Source organism: Propithecus coquereli, unplaced genomic scaffold (assembly GCF_000956105.1).
Source record: "Propithecus coquereli isolate 6110/MARCELLA unplaced genomic scaffold, Pcoq_1.0 Scaffold238, whole genome shotgun sequence".
Taxonomy (NCBI): domain Eukaryota; kingdom Metazoa; phylum Chordata; class Mammalia; order Primates; family Indriidae; genus Propithecus; species Propithecus coquereli.
This window is the reverse complement of record NW_012147930.1, coordinates 2,764,287-2,782,436: the sequence shown is the minus strand read 5'-3', so window position 1 is coordinate 2,782,436 and position 18,150 is coordinate 2,764,287. Positions and strand designations below refer to the sequence as shown.

At 36.9% G+C, this 18,150-nt stretch overlaps 1 protein-coding gene across 1 annotated transcript in view; it reads left to right on the top strand.

The window, feature by feature from the left end:
• The window catches only part of CSMD1 (CUB and Sushi multiple domains 1), a 1,519,798-nt gene that overhangs the window by 171,228 nt on the left and 1,330,420 nt on the right, over window positions 1-18,150 (top strand).

The following is an 18,150-nucleotide window of genomic DNA, read 5'->3' as shown; positions in this document are numbered from 1 at the left end:
GGCTGAGGCAGGAGGATCGCTTGAGCCCGGGAATTTGAGGTTGCTGTGAGCTAGGCTGACGCCATGGCACTCTAGCTAGGGCAACAGAGCCAGACTCTGTCTCAAAAAAAATAAAAAAATAAAGACCAAGGAAAAACATCGTAAGTTAGGTCATCTTCACACATGAAGAACAGCGGCAGGATGGATTTGTGACTGACTTAATATCCACAGATGATATTAATTGTTGTGCATTAAACATTAGTCTAAGCACATAACATGTTATTTCATTTTGCAATTAATTCTTAAAAGAATCCTGTGTGGTGGTTTTCTTATGACCTTCTCGAGGTGCTGATTCTGAGGTACCAAGTAGTTACATAAATTATTTGTGGAAGGAAGGATCAGAGCCAGGCAGTCTGACTTATGAGCTGGGCGCCTCAACCTTTAATGCAACTGCTGTCTAATCTCGGTACATATCGGACACTTCTATCTACTGTCTGTCTGTGTTGTGTTCTGCCAGTCCCCAACACTTGAAAACTCCAGGTATGTGCTAGCCTTGGAGTCCAGAAAGGAGAAGGGAGAATTTCTATGGTACAATTTACAAAATTTGTAGAACATTTCAACTGCAGATGTCATGTTAATTTAAACATGACATTTTCTACTTTAAAGCTGAGCGACATAAGGCCCAGCATCACCCAGTAATTAGGTTTGCTACCATGAATGATCAGTTGTTAGAAGTGGCAACTGCTCTCTCTACTGCATTTCTCATTGCCACAAACAGGTGAGCTATCCAGGCCTTAATTAGTATACAAAAGACCTTGCCTTAACAAAAGTTAAAATTAAAACAAATATGTGTGTTAAATGGAGTACTAGCTAAACTATTTTTATGTTATTGCTTACCATTTTATTTAAAGAATTATGATTTTGGGGAATTATTTTTCATGCCTGAATTACGTAGGCCTCAGTCTTTTAGGATTAATTGTCGAATCTATGCACGCTTCAGTTTGGGCCCAAGATTGAACATGTGTTAAGAAAAAAATAAATGAGACATAATGTGCTTCTTTTAAAAATCTTCTCATACATTGAAAAAAACCAGATAGAGCAGAATTTATAAAAGAACATAGTCTAGATTGGCTTTAGCGTCAGATCAGAGAGAGACTCAAACATCATCGTAGGAATATTGATGCCTGAAATGCCACACACTGCTATATTTTAAATGGTCTCTAAATATGAGTCTTGTGTCTAAAAGCAGAAAACTACCAACCACCAATTTACATCTCATTGTCCATAAAATAAAATGAGGTATCTGTGGTGTTCAACAGAAAATCAGCAGGGAGCATGATGAATGCAGACGATGCCTCACTGGAAGTGAATATTTATTAATTACTTAACAAATGTCTTTTCTGCACCTACCATTCTTATCTGAAATATTTTCAAATATTTTAGCCAAATTCAAGTATTTTTAAATGAAGTGCTTTTTTCAAGAACAAAGAAGAAAGAAAATAAAAATAAATCATGAATGGAGATTTTTTTAACCCCTTAGAAAATTTGATTGGTGAAAAAAGATTCTCACTGATTTCACTAAAAGCTGAGGTCATAGAGGGCACAAGTTGTCAGGGCTTTATAAGTGGTTGTTAAAATCCTTTTTTGGAAGCAAATGGGTTGTGCATTTTTCTTCTGTCTTATACATATCCCTCCATAATGTCCATTTCATTAATATTTTTTATAATTCCATGTACGTACCAATGTTGGTGGTTCTTCTACTTCTCAGGAATCCCCTGCACCTGCTGGATTAGCCACACTAAACGGCCTATGCTGTAATATGTCTTCCGTATAATTGTTGAATGCTTGAATTTAGGGACATGACTGAGAAGGATCTGGCTTTTGGTGTTGTCACTGCTTTAAAACTCGGGCCTTCTTGTGTTTTAGAATCATGGACAATATCTTTAATCATTTCCAAGTGACAGCTTCTCCATTTACAAAATCAGGGTAATACTCCACATTACAGGATTTTTGAGAATTAAAATGCTCTAGTTTATGTGATTAACTGGGACCAAGTACATGCTCAGTAAAAAAAAAAAAAAAAAGTTCTCCATTTACTCTTTGTTTCTTAGGTCAGTTTGTATTTTTCATGAAAGTCTGGGACCCTGAGTCTATGGATGAGCTGAGGTTACCAGGGCCCCATGAAGCTAAATGACTTTTCCAAGTGGGACAGGACTGGGGAGATGCATGTGAGCAATTCAGCATCTCAAGCAACCAAGCACTCCGGTGCTGTCCAGGATAATCAGCTCCCTGGGTCTCTGCTGGTCTCTAGCTCCAGAGCTTAAATGAGCGCTGCGTGAAGTAATGGTGCATGGATAACTGTGGGGCCTTTTGATACCTGACATATTCCGAATTGCAGTACCTCCTCAAAACCAGCTCTCAGACCATCTCCAGACCGGAAGTCTGAGAACAAAGTTTTCCACCCATGCACTGCACCCCCGTAGCTAATCCTGGGTGCCCCATTATGAAGCCACCCGTTGCAGTGCTTCCTCCCCATGACTGATCTGACTAGCAACTGCAAGATGCCATAACCATCAGTGAGCAGAGGGACGGGCTGGGCTAGGAGTTGTGTTCAACAAGGGCTACCCAAACACATTCTTATCGTTTCCACGTGGTTTAAAAAATCTCCTGAAAGAAGATTGAAGGCACTCATGATCTGGAGAGATCCAATCTTGCCTGGTGGTTATATAAATATCCACTTCTAATAATTTAGTGTCCAGAATTGATTTCAGAATTTCCAATATCAGTTGAAACTTGAGGACTTCCATTTCAGTGTTGAATATTTTACCACTTGTGAGCCTAATTTAGTCATCTTTACAAACATAAATTTCCAATGCTGTCAGTATGAAATTTGCTCAAGGGCTGGAGAAGGACCTCAGTAATTTTAGATTTAATGGAGTCATATCTTTCTAGTCTCCCTGCCAACACAGAACACTTTTCCTGGATTCTTCTTTTCATGTATATGGAGAGAGAATTGTGGTTTAAATCTTTGCAGATACATCTTCATTTAAACCTCTATTAACATTTCAACCTATTTCCCTCATTCTATTCTACTAGGTCCCTTTGAAAGTTCAAAAACCTGTGCCCCTCTTTTAATATAGGCATAATGGATATTAAAAACCAATGGTGAAAAAAGAGATGTAAGAGAAAATAACTATAAAGAAAAAAATTGTGCAATATAGGAAAGACTAAAGGTTAAAGTGTTGGAGGGGACAGCCTCTTATTGTAAAGTGAAGATATTTGGTCTATGAACAACAGTTAGCAGTTAAAAGTTCAATGCAAGTGTTATTTTAACCATTCTTTACAGATTCTAAATACAAAAATAAATAAAATGTGCTGTTGGGTTTCTTTCTTCTCTTTGAAAGTGTTTCAATTACAGTGTAACAGCACCCATTAAGTGACCTTGCAGGGAGCATTTTCCTAGACTGAATGCTACCTGTGTTCATATTTGTATTGGGAATTGAACTTTTGGTTATGGAAGGAGAGGGAGTTAAAGGTTATGTATTTGAGATTGACTTCTTCAATTATAACAGACCACAATCACAATGTTCAAACAAGTGAAAGAAAATGCCCCCTTTGTTCAAATGAGCCTGTACTCAAGTAGACAAATATCAATCATGCAACCGATTTATCCCATGTGCACTTGACTGTATTTTAGTAGATGTCAAGACATAGAGAACCAATCCTATGAAAATCCCCCCAAAATTATCTAAAAATTTATAGATTGTCTCATACACTTGCCTATAACCATAAGGTTTACTAATTACATGGGTTAATCATATCAGTTAACCTTTTCCCATCTGTTGGAAATTTTAAGCTCTTCAATTTTGTATTGAGCCAGAATTATTCATGGTCAAATTCAATGCATGGAAATATCTCACAAAAGTGGACATGAAGTAGTCACTTTGGAGGTCTGATTTTACTCATGTAAGAATGTCCTCCCTGGGCTGGCTAATGCCTGGGTTTAGCCTTTACTCCACAGTTACAAATGAGGTATCACCAGAATGAACCTAGGCAAGACAAGGCTTGCTTGCAGTTCCCACTGAAGTTCAGAGGCTTGATATTAATATTTGACACTTTCAAAGTGCAGGCTTTGGGCCGGCTTGGATCTGATAATGACTAGAAATCCCAGGAGCAGAGAGCCAAGCGGAATGTGTGAGGATATGAAACCGCAAGCCCACAAAGTTGGACAACTTATACGTAGGTTTTACTTAGTTCCAGCCAGGAATATCCATGCAATTGACATAAAGATTTCATTAATTTTTTCTCATTATTAAATGATAAGATGAATGGTATAATCTTGGGTACATTGTTCTGACAGAGGCAGCAGATCAAAGACAAAGCACTAAATGAGAATGCAGGAATCAGAATGTAGCTCCAGCTGTCACAGCCACTGCCCAGCTCCCTCTCAGCCTTCGGTTAGGTGAGGCCCAGCCACTGAGGACCTTGGGCTGATTGGTTGAAGTGCACCTTCACCCATGTGCTTTCGGGTATATCACCTAACATCTCAGTTTTGCTTTTCTTTTCTGTCAATGGGCATCATCATATTTCCTACCAAATGCAATTTTTCTTGTATTACATATATAGCATAAAATAAAACATACTTAGTGATAAGTATATTTTAACTATCTACAATATTTCAGGTGGAGAAGATGAATTTGCCGATCACTTACGGCATAGGAACACTGTGACTCAGCTGTGTTATTGGATTTATACTTATTTATGTAAATTTATGAAAACAGTCCACATTTATAATCGAAGTTAAGGGTATGATTTCCAAACATGACCATATAACGTTCACACTTGACCTAATTCTTTCTAATCTGAAATTGTATTTAGTTTAAAAAAAAAAAACAAAGAGGATTTTTAAATAATTGTTTTGTAAGAAAGAATCCAACTATGGCCCTTTTTTTCTGCCTAAAAATGAAAACATGTATATAATAAAAACTATATAGTGTTTATGGAAAAAAAATTAGCTTGAGTACGTCCTAAGTTCAAGTTGGTGGACCATGTGAAAATGCATATAACCAGGAATTTTGGTAACTAATACTAACTAGAAAGTGAAACAGCCTAAATCCATGTGCTTTCATTTTTTTGCTTTCAAATTAAAGATAAAATGCTCATCTGCAAATCTATGAGTCATAGCAGAGCTACATTGGGCAAAAATATACAGTAAAAAATAGCTGTACATGCAGAGTTTATTTTCAATATCTACCAAGAAAGTGAAATGTAGGTGTTGTTAAGCTCAGTAGCACAAATCTAAAATGTCTTAGAATATATTTATGATTTAGCTATGGGTAGACCAAAATCTACAATTCTGATCCTCAGATGAGATTCCTTTAAACTAAAAATGTTCATATTTTATATGTAATGCAAATAAAACTGTCATAGCTCTTTTTAAGTTTTATTGTTAATTGACACATAATAATTGTATATAGTTATGGGATATAATACATTGTTTCAATACCTGTGTACATTGTGTTATGATCAAAGCAGAGTAATTAGCATGTTCATCATCATTTATCTTTGTGGTGCGAACATTCAAAATCCTTCCAGCTATTTTGTGATATACATTATTGTTAACTCTACTGTGCAATAGAACACCAGCACTATTTTCTATCTAACTATAACTTTATACCAATTGATGAACCTCTCCTACACCCTCCTCCCCCTACTGTGATGTCTTTTTAAAGAATATAGCCTAGATGTTTGTGCCATTGTGATCTGAAATAATTGGTATTTAGTGGGCTATAAATATGGACTGAGAAAAGTAGCACAAATAGAGGGAAGAGTGGAATCTCTGGCGTGAAGGAGTCAGAGTTCATTTTATTGTTTGTATGCTTTTTAAAAAGAGCTTGTTTTAAGTCTTGGTTTCCATTTACTAGCTGAGTAACTGCCACAAGTCATTCCATGTTCCTGACCTTCTGTATGCAAACTGTGATATGGGGCCATCACTGTGAAACATGCTTTACTGGTCTGTGTGAGAAGCTACGTGGAATTATCCTTATCTATTAATTGTCATGATTAAGAATGGTTATCATATGGCAGACATTTATAATATGCCAAGAGATTTGCATATGTACTCAATCACAAAAGCTTTCCATAACCAATATCATTTTACAGTCAAATAAATTGAGGACATTTGATTAAGTGTAGGGTCACAAATTGAAGCACAATAACAATAAAAAAGCTCAGATTTGAAACGATCTATTTGAACCTCCAAACTGGAATTTTTAGTGGCCTACTGGCTTTGTTATTTTTAATTCTCCTCTCTATGGGATCCCTCTATGGGATCTCATCTAAAAGACTGGCCTCTGAGGTCATGCTGTTGCCTTTGTGCTAAACATTAAATAAGGTGAAATCAGTTCCTTATACATCTAGCAATAGGCATTCTTGGGTGGAGGTGGGGAGATAAATGACTGTGGAGGAGACAGGGAGGTTGCAACCCAAATCTGAACCCCAGTGTTTTCTGCAGGGAAGTTTGTTTTTGTTTGTATAATATGAGGGTAGTCTACTCTACGGGGGAGATTCTCTCTTCATGGTTAGCCTCTGCACTCACCACATACATTGCAGTCTACTTTGCTTTCTCAGGGAGCAAAAAGTTCAGCCCGTGCTGTGGCACTGCTGGTGACCCCAGCACTCATCACTGGGAGAAGAGGCATCACCAGGAGATGAGAATGTGTCTAAGGAGATGGCAGGGCAGGGAAAGCAAAGTCAGATTTGGCTACAGGAAAATCTCTTTGCAGGTGGTATTTTACCCTATTTAGGATAAGATAGTAACCTTTGATTAAGAGATAATGACAAAAATAGGCCATGACTGAAGCCTTATAATGATTTGTGAACCCCAAATCATTAAAATTATTAAAAATTACAACAGGAATTTGGGCACAATGCATGAAAGTAGAATTCCTTTTTCCTTTCTCCAGGTAAAAGAGCCATACTAATGTGTGTGTTACCCACGCACGCGCGCACACACACACACTCTCACACACTCGTAGCAGAATAAATTGCTTTGAATTCCAGAATACCAGGTTAGTGATATTTAAATCCCTCCCACTTGAGGTCATAATTAGTTATCGATAATGTAGGAGAGCCAAAGCCTGCTTATTTTGTATACTGCTTTGGGTGGGAAATAGACTGTATTCAAAAAAGCATGCCAATGTGCTCATCTTCAGGGTAGTCGTAAAAATGCATTTTTTTTTTTTTGGCTTTTCTTAACACATAATTCTGTATTATAGGCCCACTAGGTTGTCAGAGATGCTGAATGTCTGGCTAATTATGCTTCAAGCCTATGACTGTAGTAAATGTCCATGAAATATAATATGTGGGGGCATCATTTTCTACAGGCACAACTAAGTAAGGGTCACAGAATTGAATAGCTTATTGCTTCCCTTGCTGCTAAAAGGGAAGAGAAAAGGATGTTTGTTTAAAAGTCACGAACTTATTTAACAACTGATTGGGGGAAGTAAGGTATATTTATTTTCTCATTGGAAAAAAAAAAAAGAAAACTACAATGAGCTGGAGGGATAAACCCGGGGAGCCATCGGCATGTGCTGTTTGGAAGCTGAAGATGCTGCCTCCTCGGTTTCCATGCCAAGGAATCCCCCAGGGTTGTCTTTGGGGAAAGGGCTCTGGCATCAGCATACCTCAATTAACAGGATTTATTTCTTATTTACACTTGCTTTTGGTTTTATACATTCATGTCTGGATTTTTCAGTGATGAAATGTTGCAATGGAGACTATTTATAAAAATGCTAAACCCCACTTGCCGGAGAAGCCTGAAAGATGCTGGAGGCATGCAGTTGATGTTTCCTGTGTTCCCTCGAACGGAACATGATATCCGTTTTGTTCTTGACATTTATAACCATTGGTTAATGTTCCTCTTCTCTAATGGTATGGGGTTTAGGACTGTGCATAGGGAAATAAGGAAAAATAAATTAATGAGCTTCATTAAATATACATGGCAGTGAGTTTTCTCTTTCAGACTCTGAATGCTGCTTTTAGTAATAAATGTTTTAAAAGGCTTATGAACTCTTCTGTAGAAATTATCCTTTGAGCCAGACTGAGTTAGTTTTCCTTTGTTGTTTAAAAATATAAACGATGCATATGAATGAAAATATTGGTAAACCCTGAAGTACCCTATAAATGTAAAGAATCCAAAAGTCAAGTCAAGTTCCACATAAGGCTGGAGAACTTTAAAAATATTAATAAGACCAGTTAGCATGTATTTTCTACCCTTGGAAGATATTTTAAATCTACGACTTCAGTTAATTCCTAAAGAGGAGTCCTAAAGAAGAGTTCTAAAAGTTTTAAACAGTGAAAGCATTTATGAACTTATGGGCTGTGCTAGTGACTCTGTTTGTATGTACAAGTGTCAATTTGTCAGATATTAGTTGAAAAATATGATTCTGATTATTGCATATCTACACCATTATATACCCACATGCAAATGCATTCTAAATGTTAGCATTATGTTTATTTTAAAAAATCACAAGATAAACATGTTGCTTCCAAATATTGTGAAACTTAATTTATCCTTTTCCCATATGTGACTTTTTTTTTAATTTCAGAGTATTATGGGGGAACAAATGCTTTGGTTACATAAATTGCTTTCGCACCACCCGACAAATATGCCCTTCCCCCAGACAGCCTGTACCATATCCGTTAGGTGGATTTACCCATCCCCTCCTTCCCCCTGCCACCTGCCTGATACCCTACAAATGTTACTTTCCATATATGCACATTAGTGCTAATCAATTCGTACCAATTTAATGGTGAGTACATGTGGTGTTTGTTTTTCCATTCTTGTGATACTTCAATTAGAAGAAGGGGCTCCAGCTCCATCTAGGATAATACAATAGATAGTTCCTCACTTTTTTATGGCTGAGTAGTACTCCATGGTACACATATACCATATTTTGTTAATCCACTCATGTATTGATGGACACTTGGGTTGTTTCCACATCTTTGCAGTTGTGAATTGTGTTCCTATAAACGTTCAAGTGCAGATGTCTTTTTTATAGTGTGTTTTTTTTTTCCTTTGGGTAGATACCAAGTAGTGGGACTGCTGGATCAAATGGTAGGTCTACCTTCTTTGAGGTATCTCCTTGCTATTCTTTATAGCAGTTTCTAAAAGTGAATATGCTCTCTGAGTGTTGACCATTGCATCTCTTCTGCTACTGCAAGTAGCCCAAAGTGTCCAATACAATCTCTTAGAAAAACCACTACCATAGCTTTTAATTCTAAAGAGGAGCATTATAAAACTGGTGGAGGAGCATTATAAAACTGGTATAGTCTAATGGAAAGCTTTTCTGATTGGACACTACCACTCAGGTTTGTCTAACCTAGCTATCTGCCTTCTCCTTTGAAGGGCAGAGTGTCCCTGGTAGTGAAAGAAGTAGTACCTGCCCATAAACTCCCTCTCAGGGAATTACCAGGTTGATCTTCCTTACAGAAAACACTGTGAATATGTAAAATAATGATTTGCTGTATGCTCACCTTGGGTCAGTCACAGTGCTAAATGCTGTGCTTGTGTTATCTCATGTGGCATAGGAAATACACTGGAGTGCCTAGAGAAATTCCGAGCACTCTGAGAACCACAGGAGCTCCAATATGAATACAGTGAAAGGAATTAGAAAGAGAAAATAAGTTTTATGGAAAAATAATCAATAGAACTATCAGAGGCCATGTATAGTATTATCAAAACAGCCATGGGCTTTTTTTTTTTTTTCTCCAGGGAAACAGCTTTGTTTATTTGAAGCACAGAGAGGCTGCTGCTTTTTTTTTTTTTTTTATTTTTTTTTGGGGGTACAGATGATTAGGTTACATATGGTGCCCTTCCCCCCCTCCCCCCCAAGTCCGAGCTTCAAGTGTGTCCTCGAATGTTCATAGCAGCACAATTCACAATCGCGAAGATGTGGAAACAACCCAAGTGTCCATCAATACATGAGTGGATTAATAAACTGTGGTATATGTATACCATGGAGTACTATTCAGCTTTAAGAAACAATGGTGATATAGCACCTCTTGTATACTCCTGGATACAGCTGGAACGCATTCTACTAAGGTATCCCAAGAATGGAAAAACAAGCACCACATGTACTCACCAACAAACTGGTATTAGCTGATCAACATCTAAGTGCACATATAAGAATAACATGTATTGGATGTTGGGCAAGGGGAGGGGGGAAGGGGCAGGAGGGGACGGGCGTAAGCCATGGGCTTTTTATTTGCAAAAATAGATGATCAACGTGTATGCCATAGTTTGCCAGTGCCTGATATAGATTATTGATTAATTATGGCAAACACAACCACTAATTCCCCATAAGTGATTTTAATAATAATTTTATGATAATGAAATATATATTTAATGCATATTTATATTTATACATAAACTATATTTTATATATATATACTGGGCCTCCTAACTTTTAAATATTTTTATATATATATTTGAATTTTAACTTTGTACTGCCATTTAGAACAGGGATATATAAAAATTTGCCATCATGAAATCAAAAGCCAACTGTATGTAAAACGAATCTGTCACACATACCTACAAGAACTATATTATAGAGTAGAGCCCTTTGAAGTGAAATTGGTAGAGGATTAGAGATACTGCTCAGTGTCTCAGAAGTAAAAACACAGACTTGCCCTTACTTGACACTCATAGATCTTAAGCCCGGAAGATCACATTCTTCCCTATTTACCTTTACTCTTTGATTTCCTTTTATGTATGTGTGTGTATTGCATTTTTGAAACACAAACATGCATAGTCTTTTAAAAGCTAATCTTCCAAAAACAATCAGACTCAGGGCACGTTCTTGCTACATGTTTAGGATTAGCTGATCAAAAGCAATACCTCTGTGTTACTATTTTAAAAAAACTGTGTTATGTTTCAAGGATACACTTTGGACGGTTGCTTCATTTTTAAATCTGATTTTATTACAATAGTCTAGGTACGCATCTAACCCTAACAATGGTAACCTAAGGGGGCATGCTCTTTGGGAAATGCCTCTGTCATCCCTCCTTCTTTATCATCCTCATGCTCACAGACATCTCATCTACCAAAAGCACTCTCATTTGCAAGACCCAGATTTCTGGTTGCATCCACCTGCTGAGTCAATTAGACTTAATTGTTTCTTTCACCGACTAGCCTCCTGCTCCTGAGAGAATGCTGTTTCTCAGTATGCCTGAGCTCTGTTTGGTGAAATAACAACCACAAGGTAAAGGGAAGTTTGAATGGACTCTTTAATTATCTGTCTGAATGTGGAGCTCACTGTGAATATATTGTCTGGCAGCATCATTACAAAGGACTGATCTAAATAAAATGTTTTCAGTAAGACTCAGGCTGAAGTTAATCATATGAAACACAGAAAATTCACTAGGTAGAAATCAGTCACATGTTTTATAAAGGATAAGCTAAATTTATATTGACACGTAATTGTTAGCTTGTTAAGTGGTTTTATAAGCACCAGTGCCTTTAGTCTTCTCAGTAACTTTGTGAAAGTGTTACTATCTCCTTTTAAAGATGAAGATAAGCAGAAAATAGGTAATTTACAGAAGCTACAGAATTAGAAATTGGTAAAAGAATAGAATTAGAATCTAAGTTGTCTGCCTCTAAAATGACACTCTTTGTATTTCAACTACTGTTTCTAAAATATATATTACTGAGTGGTATGCATGGCATTTTGCAATAAATTAAAAAAATTAGAAATAAACCAGGTTGCCATAACTCTATTTACCTGGGTTTCTGCCCTTGGGTAAAGAATTCTGGCATGTTTCAGCTAGCAAGTGCAATGTTTATATATTCTATGTAATAATACCTGGAGGTATCATTGAACTTGGAGCGTTACACAAAGATGGAGAATGAGGCAGCCTATCCCACAATTTCTCAGAAATATGGTGTCACCTTTGATAGAGGGCCCTGGAACTCATCCATTTTGGGTTCTAATTACAAATCTACTTCCTATCTTCCTGATCTTCAGAGTTGTCTGATATAAAATGAAGATTATAATAATTTTCTAGGGGTGTCATATGAATAATCTGAACTAAAGTACCGTACATAAAGTAGTAAGCACTGTGCAATTGTTCAAAAATCAGTAGTAATAGGGCGGCTCACGCCTGTAATCCTAGCTCTCTGGGAGGCCGAGGCGGGCGGATTGTTTGAGCTCAGGAGTTCGAAACCACCCTGAGCAAGAGCGAGACCCCGTCTCTACTAAAAAAAAAATAGAAAGAAATTAATTGGACAACTAAAAATACATAGAAAAAATTAGCCGGGCATGGTGGTGCATGCCTGTAGTCCCAGCTACTCGGGATGAGTAGCTGAGGCAGAAGGATTGCTTGAGCCGAGGAGTTTGAGGTTGCTGTGAGCTAGGCTGACGCCACGGCACTCTAGCCCAGGCAACACAGTGAGACTCTGCCTCAAAAAAAAAAAAAAAAAAAATCAGTAGTAATATTGTGATATTTTACTTAGTTTAAATGTTCAGGAGGGTTTTGAAGTTAGCTCCATGAAGTAAGCTCCAAGTAAGCTCCATTAAGGCCTTCTTTGTGAAAATACTTGCTAGAGTGTCTATGACAGTGAGCTTTGTTCTCATCTGATGTGGTCAAGTCCCAATTCCTCTTTATTTTGGTTTACTGATCTTCTATTTTTGATTGTCCTAAAATTGGGCTGGTTCCTACTTCTTAGAATTGGAGTTGCAAACACTCATCATTTGTAGAAACATCACACTTGGAGAATCTCAAGGTGTATTAAAATACTGGATTTGTAGCTCAGAGTTTCTGAGGATGCTCTGTTTCCTCCACTGATGGTGCCTTGTTTAATGTGGGCTATTGACTGGAACAGCATTGACTAATTCAGGAACAGCTGCTATTTGCCATTCTCTAACCTGTCTTCTCTGTGTCTGTATTATTCATTCTATGTTACATTAAGTGGAAGCGATTTTGTCCTACCCAAATTAAGTGGACCTTAGAGAACCGCTCCCTAACATGTACACATACACACAATTGCACAGAAACTTGGATGGCAGGTCCCTCTCTGGAGATGCACATAGACACCCTGTGGACCACAACAAATGCTGCTTTGGTTCAGCAGTCTTCTCTCTTACACAACACTAAAGATAATTTAAGAAAAATGAAAATGTTATCTAAAGTGTTCTTTTAATTAACATTGATTAGTTGGCTCAAAAATATAGCTTTTTTTTTGTTATTCTATCATTCATAAAGTAATAGTATCTGTAACCCTTGATCTTTTAGGAATCCCAGAAGTCCTAGAATGGTAAGTGATTATGTGCATATTTTATACCCATCTGCCTAATATTTCAATTTCTAACTGATGTAATAAGCTCACAGATACTTTATTTAGATTCTGGGTTTTTTAAAAATTCTATTTATAGAAGTTCAGAAACTCTAAATACTTTTCTGTAAAAAATTGTAGTGGTCCTTTGATCTATTCTCTATTACATGTCACCTAGATTCCTTTAAGATTTTGTACTCTATTTAATATTTCTGATTTTTCTATGGTTCATCCTTAAATTTTTTCTTTTTTCCTTGTGTTATATGTCCCAAGTTAAAAAAAAATAATAATAATAAACTTCAGTCTATGCTGACAATAATGAGAGAATTGCTGCAGGGTTTCCCAGGGCAGATTCTATTTACAAGTATTACTTTAACTCTTTCTTTTGTTCTTTATTACATACTAAGACATCTTATATATCTTGATCTGCCATAATTGATTAATTCCAAAACTTATATTTTATATGAATTCTGTGTTAATATATATATTCCTGGAGATACCTACACTTTATTCCTTTTTTATAAAATACTTTAAAATTACTTTATTCAGTATATGTTAACAAATATCAAGCATATCACCCTAAATGGCATTATTTGACTCCTGTACTTACTATCACTGTGATTAATTTACATTTCTCTGCTGATCTTTCCAAATGAGTATAGGATTAAAGATGGTTATAATTCTCTGATCTTATTTGTTTCTTTCCCTGATTTTTGAGTCAGTAACTATTACTCAAAAAAGCAAGGTTCAAATGACATTCTTACTTTAACATTGTCCATTCATAAATGCTACCTGTTTAAAAGAAAAAAAAAAAGGAAACTCAATGGGAGCAGGCATTGGTGAGTTTCAAAAAATAATTGATACAATTATGATTTCCTCCTTTTTAACAAAGTTTCTGTATTGGGAGTTCATGACCTGGCACATAGATTGGTAATATTAGTTACAACATTAATATGATTATTTTAGTATTTAGAGAAAAGGAGCAATGTTCACTAAGAGTGACGCTTATATACCAGTGTGCAAAGAGTGACTATAAAGGCTACACGAATCCATGCAATGCCAGTGCAGTAACCTAAAAACAAAGGAAAGACTTGTAAATGAATCCTTGGTATTCCTTTGGTATCAATGAGAGAAGAGGATTCAATGTGAAAGTAAAAGTAACTTTCTTTCAACAGAATCATAAAAACTGGTGGAAGAAGCAATCCAACAGGATTCTTTATCCAAGAACACAAAGAATCTCTGTATTGGGCTGCCCAACCTCCCACGAGCAGCAAGATATCAGTAAACCAACTATTTCAGAAACAAGACACTATTGGGATTTTGTGTTTAATTTCTAGTCTTCTGGGACTGAAAAGCATCAGTCATGTTTGAACGCAGGACTGCAAGCTCATAAAACAAACTGCTAGGCTGATACAGTTTGAGCATTCCTAATCTGAAAGTCCAAAATCCTAAAGGTATTAAATCCTGAAACTTTTTGAGTGCCAGCATGTCACTGAAAGGAAACACTTCCTGGAGCATTTCAGAGTTTGGATTTTTGGATCATGGATGCTCCACCGGTTACGTATATGCAAAGCATAGGGAACCCACTTTGTCTGAATCCAAGCCTCAAACGCATTCAACTCAATGCACATTCTGGCCGAGATACATTTGTGTGTTTTGTGTTTTTTTTTTTGTTTTCAGAATATTACAGGGGTACAAACATTTTGGTTACGTATATTGCCTTTGCACCACTCATCAGAGGAAAAAAGTGTAGTTATCTCCAGGAAGATATATATTAATACAGAATTCATACAAAATATGTTTGGGAATTAACTATGGCAGATCAGGATATATAAGACATCTTAGTATGTAATAAAGAACAAAAGAAAGAGTTAAAGTAATACTTGTAAACAGAATCTGCCTGGGAAACCCTGCAGCAATTCTTTCCTTGTGGACTCTAGATTGCAAATGACCCTGTTTAACACAACTGGGAGCTTATTTCAGGGCTATTCTATCTTGATTTTGATGAAAAATATGTAATTTACTTTTGTTGTTGTTTTCTTACTATTATAATCTCAGGTCTGTAAATAGAGAACTGTCATAGGTCAAAAACTACATCCCAAGATGTCCCTGCCCTAATACCTGGCTCCTGTGACTATGTATGGTCCACGATGGGATGATTTTGAAGACATAATTAAGGTTATAGGCCTTAAAATAGGGATAATATCCTGCATTATTAGGGTTGATCCAGTGTAAGTCCTGGAGTCCTTCGAGGCAGAGAACTTTCTCTGAGTGGAGTCAGAAAGAAGCAAGGCTAGAAGAGGCAGAAGAGATGAAGCTGAAGGGGACATTTGATATGGAAAGGCAAGGATCACTGCTGCTGGCCATGAGAGGGTGAAAGAAGGAGGTTATGAGCCCAGGAATTGGGGGTGCTTGTAGAAGTTGAGAATGACTCCAGCCATCAGCCAGCAAGGAAAAAACTACAGCCCTCCACCCACAAGGAACTGAATTCTGCTATTGATTGACCTCAAGGAGCCTTCAGTGAGACAGGCATCCTGCCCAATACCTTGATTTTAGCCCAAGACCCACATGGAACTTTTAACCTATAGAACAGTGAAATGATGATTGAGTCTCGATTTAAGCCACTACCTTTGTGATAATTGTTGCAGCAGCATTAGAAAACCAGCCCAGCAAAAGAGTCCCAAATGTCCTTGCATGTCCACTACATTGAACACAGAGTCACTCACATGTTAAAACCACAATAAAAAGGCATTCTTTGTTTAAAGAAATAAAAAACAAACTTTGGGGACATTATGAATGTGGGAAGTCAACAATTTTCTCTGTGAAATGAAAGTCACCCATGTCTTTCATATAGAATGATCCTTCAACATATCTCTTCCCAGGATATACTGGGCATGGGTGATGTGGGTGAAGTTTTTACTTTGCTTGCTTTTTAATTCGAGTGGATAAAATGTACAGCAAAAATCAGGAAGTCATGTAAGTTTCAACATTTAATTATGTAGTACTTAAATATTGTGAGTCTTTTCAGGATTTCTTTCCTTGGAGTGGAAAATGCCTAGAGGCCAACTAATAACTTCTGAATGACTCACTAATGCATTGTAACTGGGCACCCTTAGGATGGAGCTCCTCACGGAAGATATGTATTTAAAGTAACATTTTGGTTTCAGATTTTAAAAAAAGAATGCAAGATATTTAAGATGAGGCAGTCTGCTACTCTGTACTTCATTGCAGTTGTTGACAACACACGTTCTGTTAGTAGGCAACCACAGGGTATTAGTGGGAAATTCATCAGGTCTATAGAACCAGCATGTCATTACACATTTTGACAAAACTATATTTGTAAAATATTAATTTCACCCTTGGTGAAATGCCTTTTTTTCAAGCCATATATTTATATAATTTCAAAATGTTGCTGCAGAGGCTGAAAATTAAGTGGCTTAGCATTCATTCCAATGCTAAATACTTTATTTTAAAATAGGACATATAAATATTTTAATATAAATTGCTTATCTAAACTTGACTCTTCAAATAATCTTTGCATTAATGACATGTAGTTTTAAATCAACAAAATATTTGGTAAATGATTTTGATAAATCTGTGACCTTATGATTTTCCAAATTATTTTGGGGGCCAAAAGTGATCAGCCAGCTATTAAGCTCCCAAGTGAATTCTAACTGTAGTAAACTCCACATCCAACTGTATTTCGTCAACTCTATACCATTTCTCTATTGTGGAAATCATCCCGATTACTTAAAACCCAACTCGAATTCCTTTTCTTGATGCCTGGTCCATTGGGCACAATCTGAGTTAGCTCCTTCCTTCGCCCCATCACAGCACAGTTCCACAGATGGATGTTTCCTAAGATCTTCTCTCTTCGCCATCCATATCCATTTCTCTCTTTCCCTTCCTTTTCCTTCCTGTATTACAATTTTGGAAAAAGGAGCCATCCTGCAAATGCTTTTTGAACTGAACTGCACTGCATGGTGAATTATCTCAAAGAAATTATCACCAGCAATCTATCATGTGACAATCTGCTGGTGGGCTCCTTGAATTTTGTGGACAACAATGAATTGAAAACCTCACTTGTGGGAGTTGTTTATCATCTAAACCGTTTGTGGCGGTACATACGGACAGCTATCATTCTAAGATTCAAAATAAGTAAGAGATAGGCTTTTCTGTTGTGAAATGGAAGAAGAATTTTTTAAAAGATAAAAACTAGTCACAAAAGACCCAGATTATAACACTTTCTCAGGCAAATCAAGGGCCCCCAGGAATAGGAGCACACTTCCAGTTTGAAGGTCGTGGTGTAAAATATATAGAGAAAACATAGGACAAAATGTCCCTGTGCTTTGGAGTTCATAGGCTTTGGGAGAAGTGAAGATTGATGCCCATACTTCATACATAGAGCGCTAAGTTCTGAGTGAAATAAACTTAAGAGCCTGTGGAGATGGTTGGTTAAAGAGGTCCGGAACATGAAGAACCATGCTGGTGGGATCATTTGAGAGTCTTTGTAGAGTCAGGCAGAGTTTCAGGTCGGCTTTAAGTGGGGACTAATTTGGAAACAGAATGAGTAGATGCACGTGGCATATTTAGTGGACAATGAGAATATTGACCTAATTGAAGGAGAAGACGTCTCTGGTCTTAGAGATTTGTATTGAAAGATGTAAGATGGTTCAGATTATGGGGGGCCTGGAAAGATAGAGATTTAGAGTTTTTAAGGAAAATTGTGACATGAGGAAATCTTTACTTGATGATGATTCATTTTTCATCTTTATAAAACAGATTGGAAGTGAGAGAGAACCAAAGGCAGATAGAATAGTTAAAGTGATGAGGGTCAG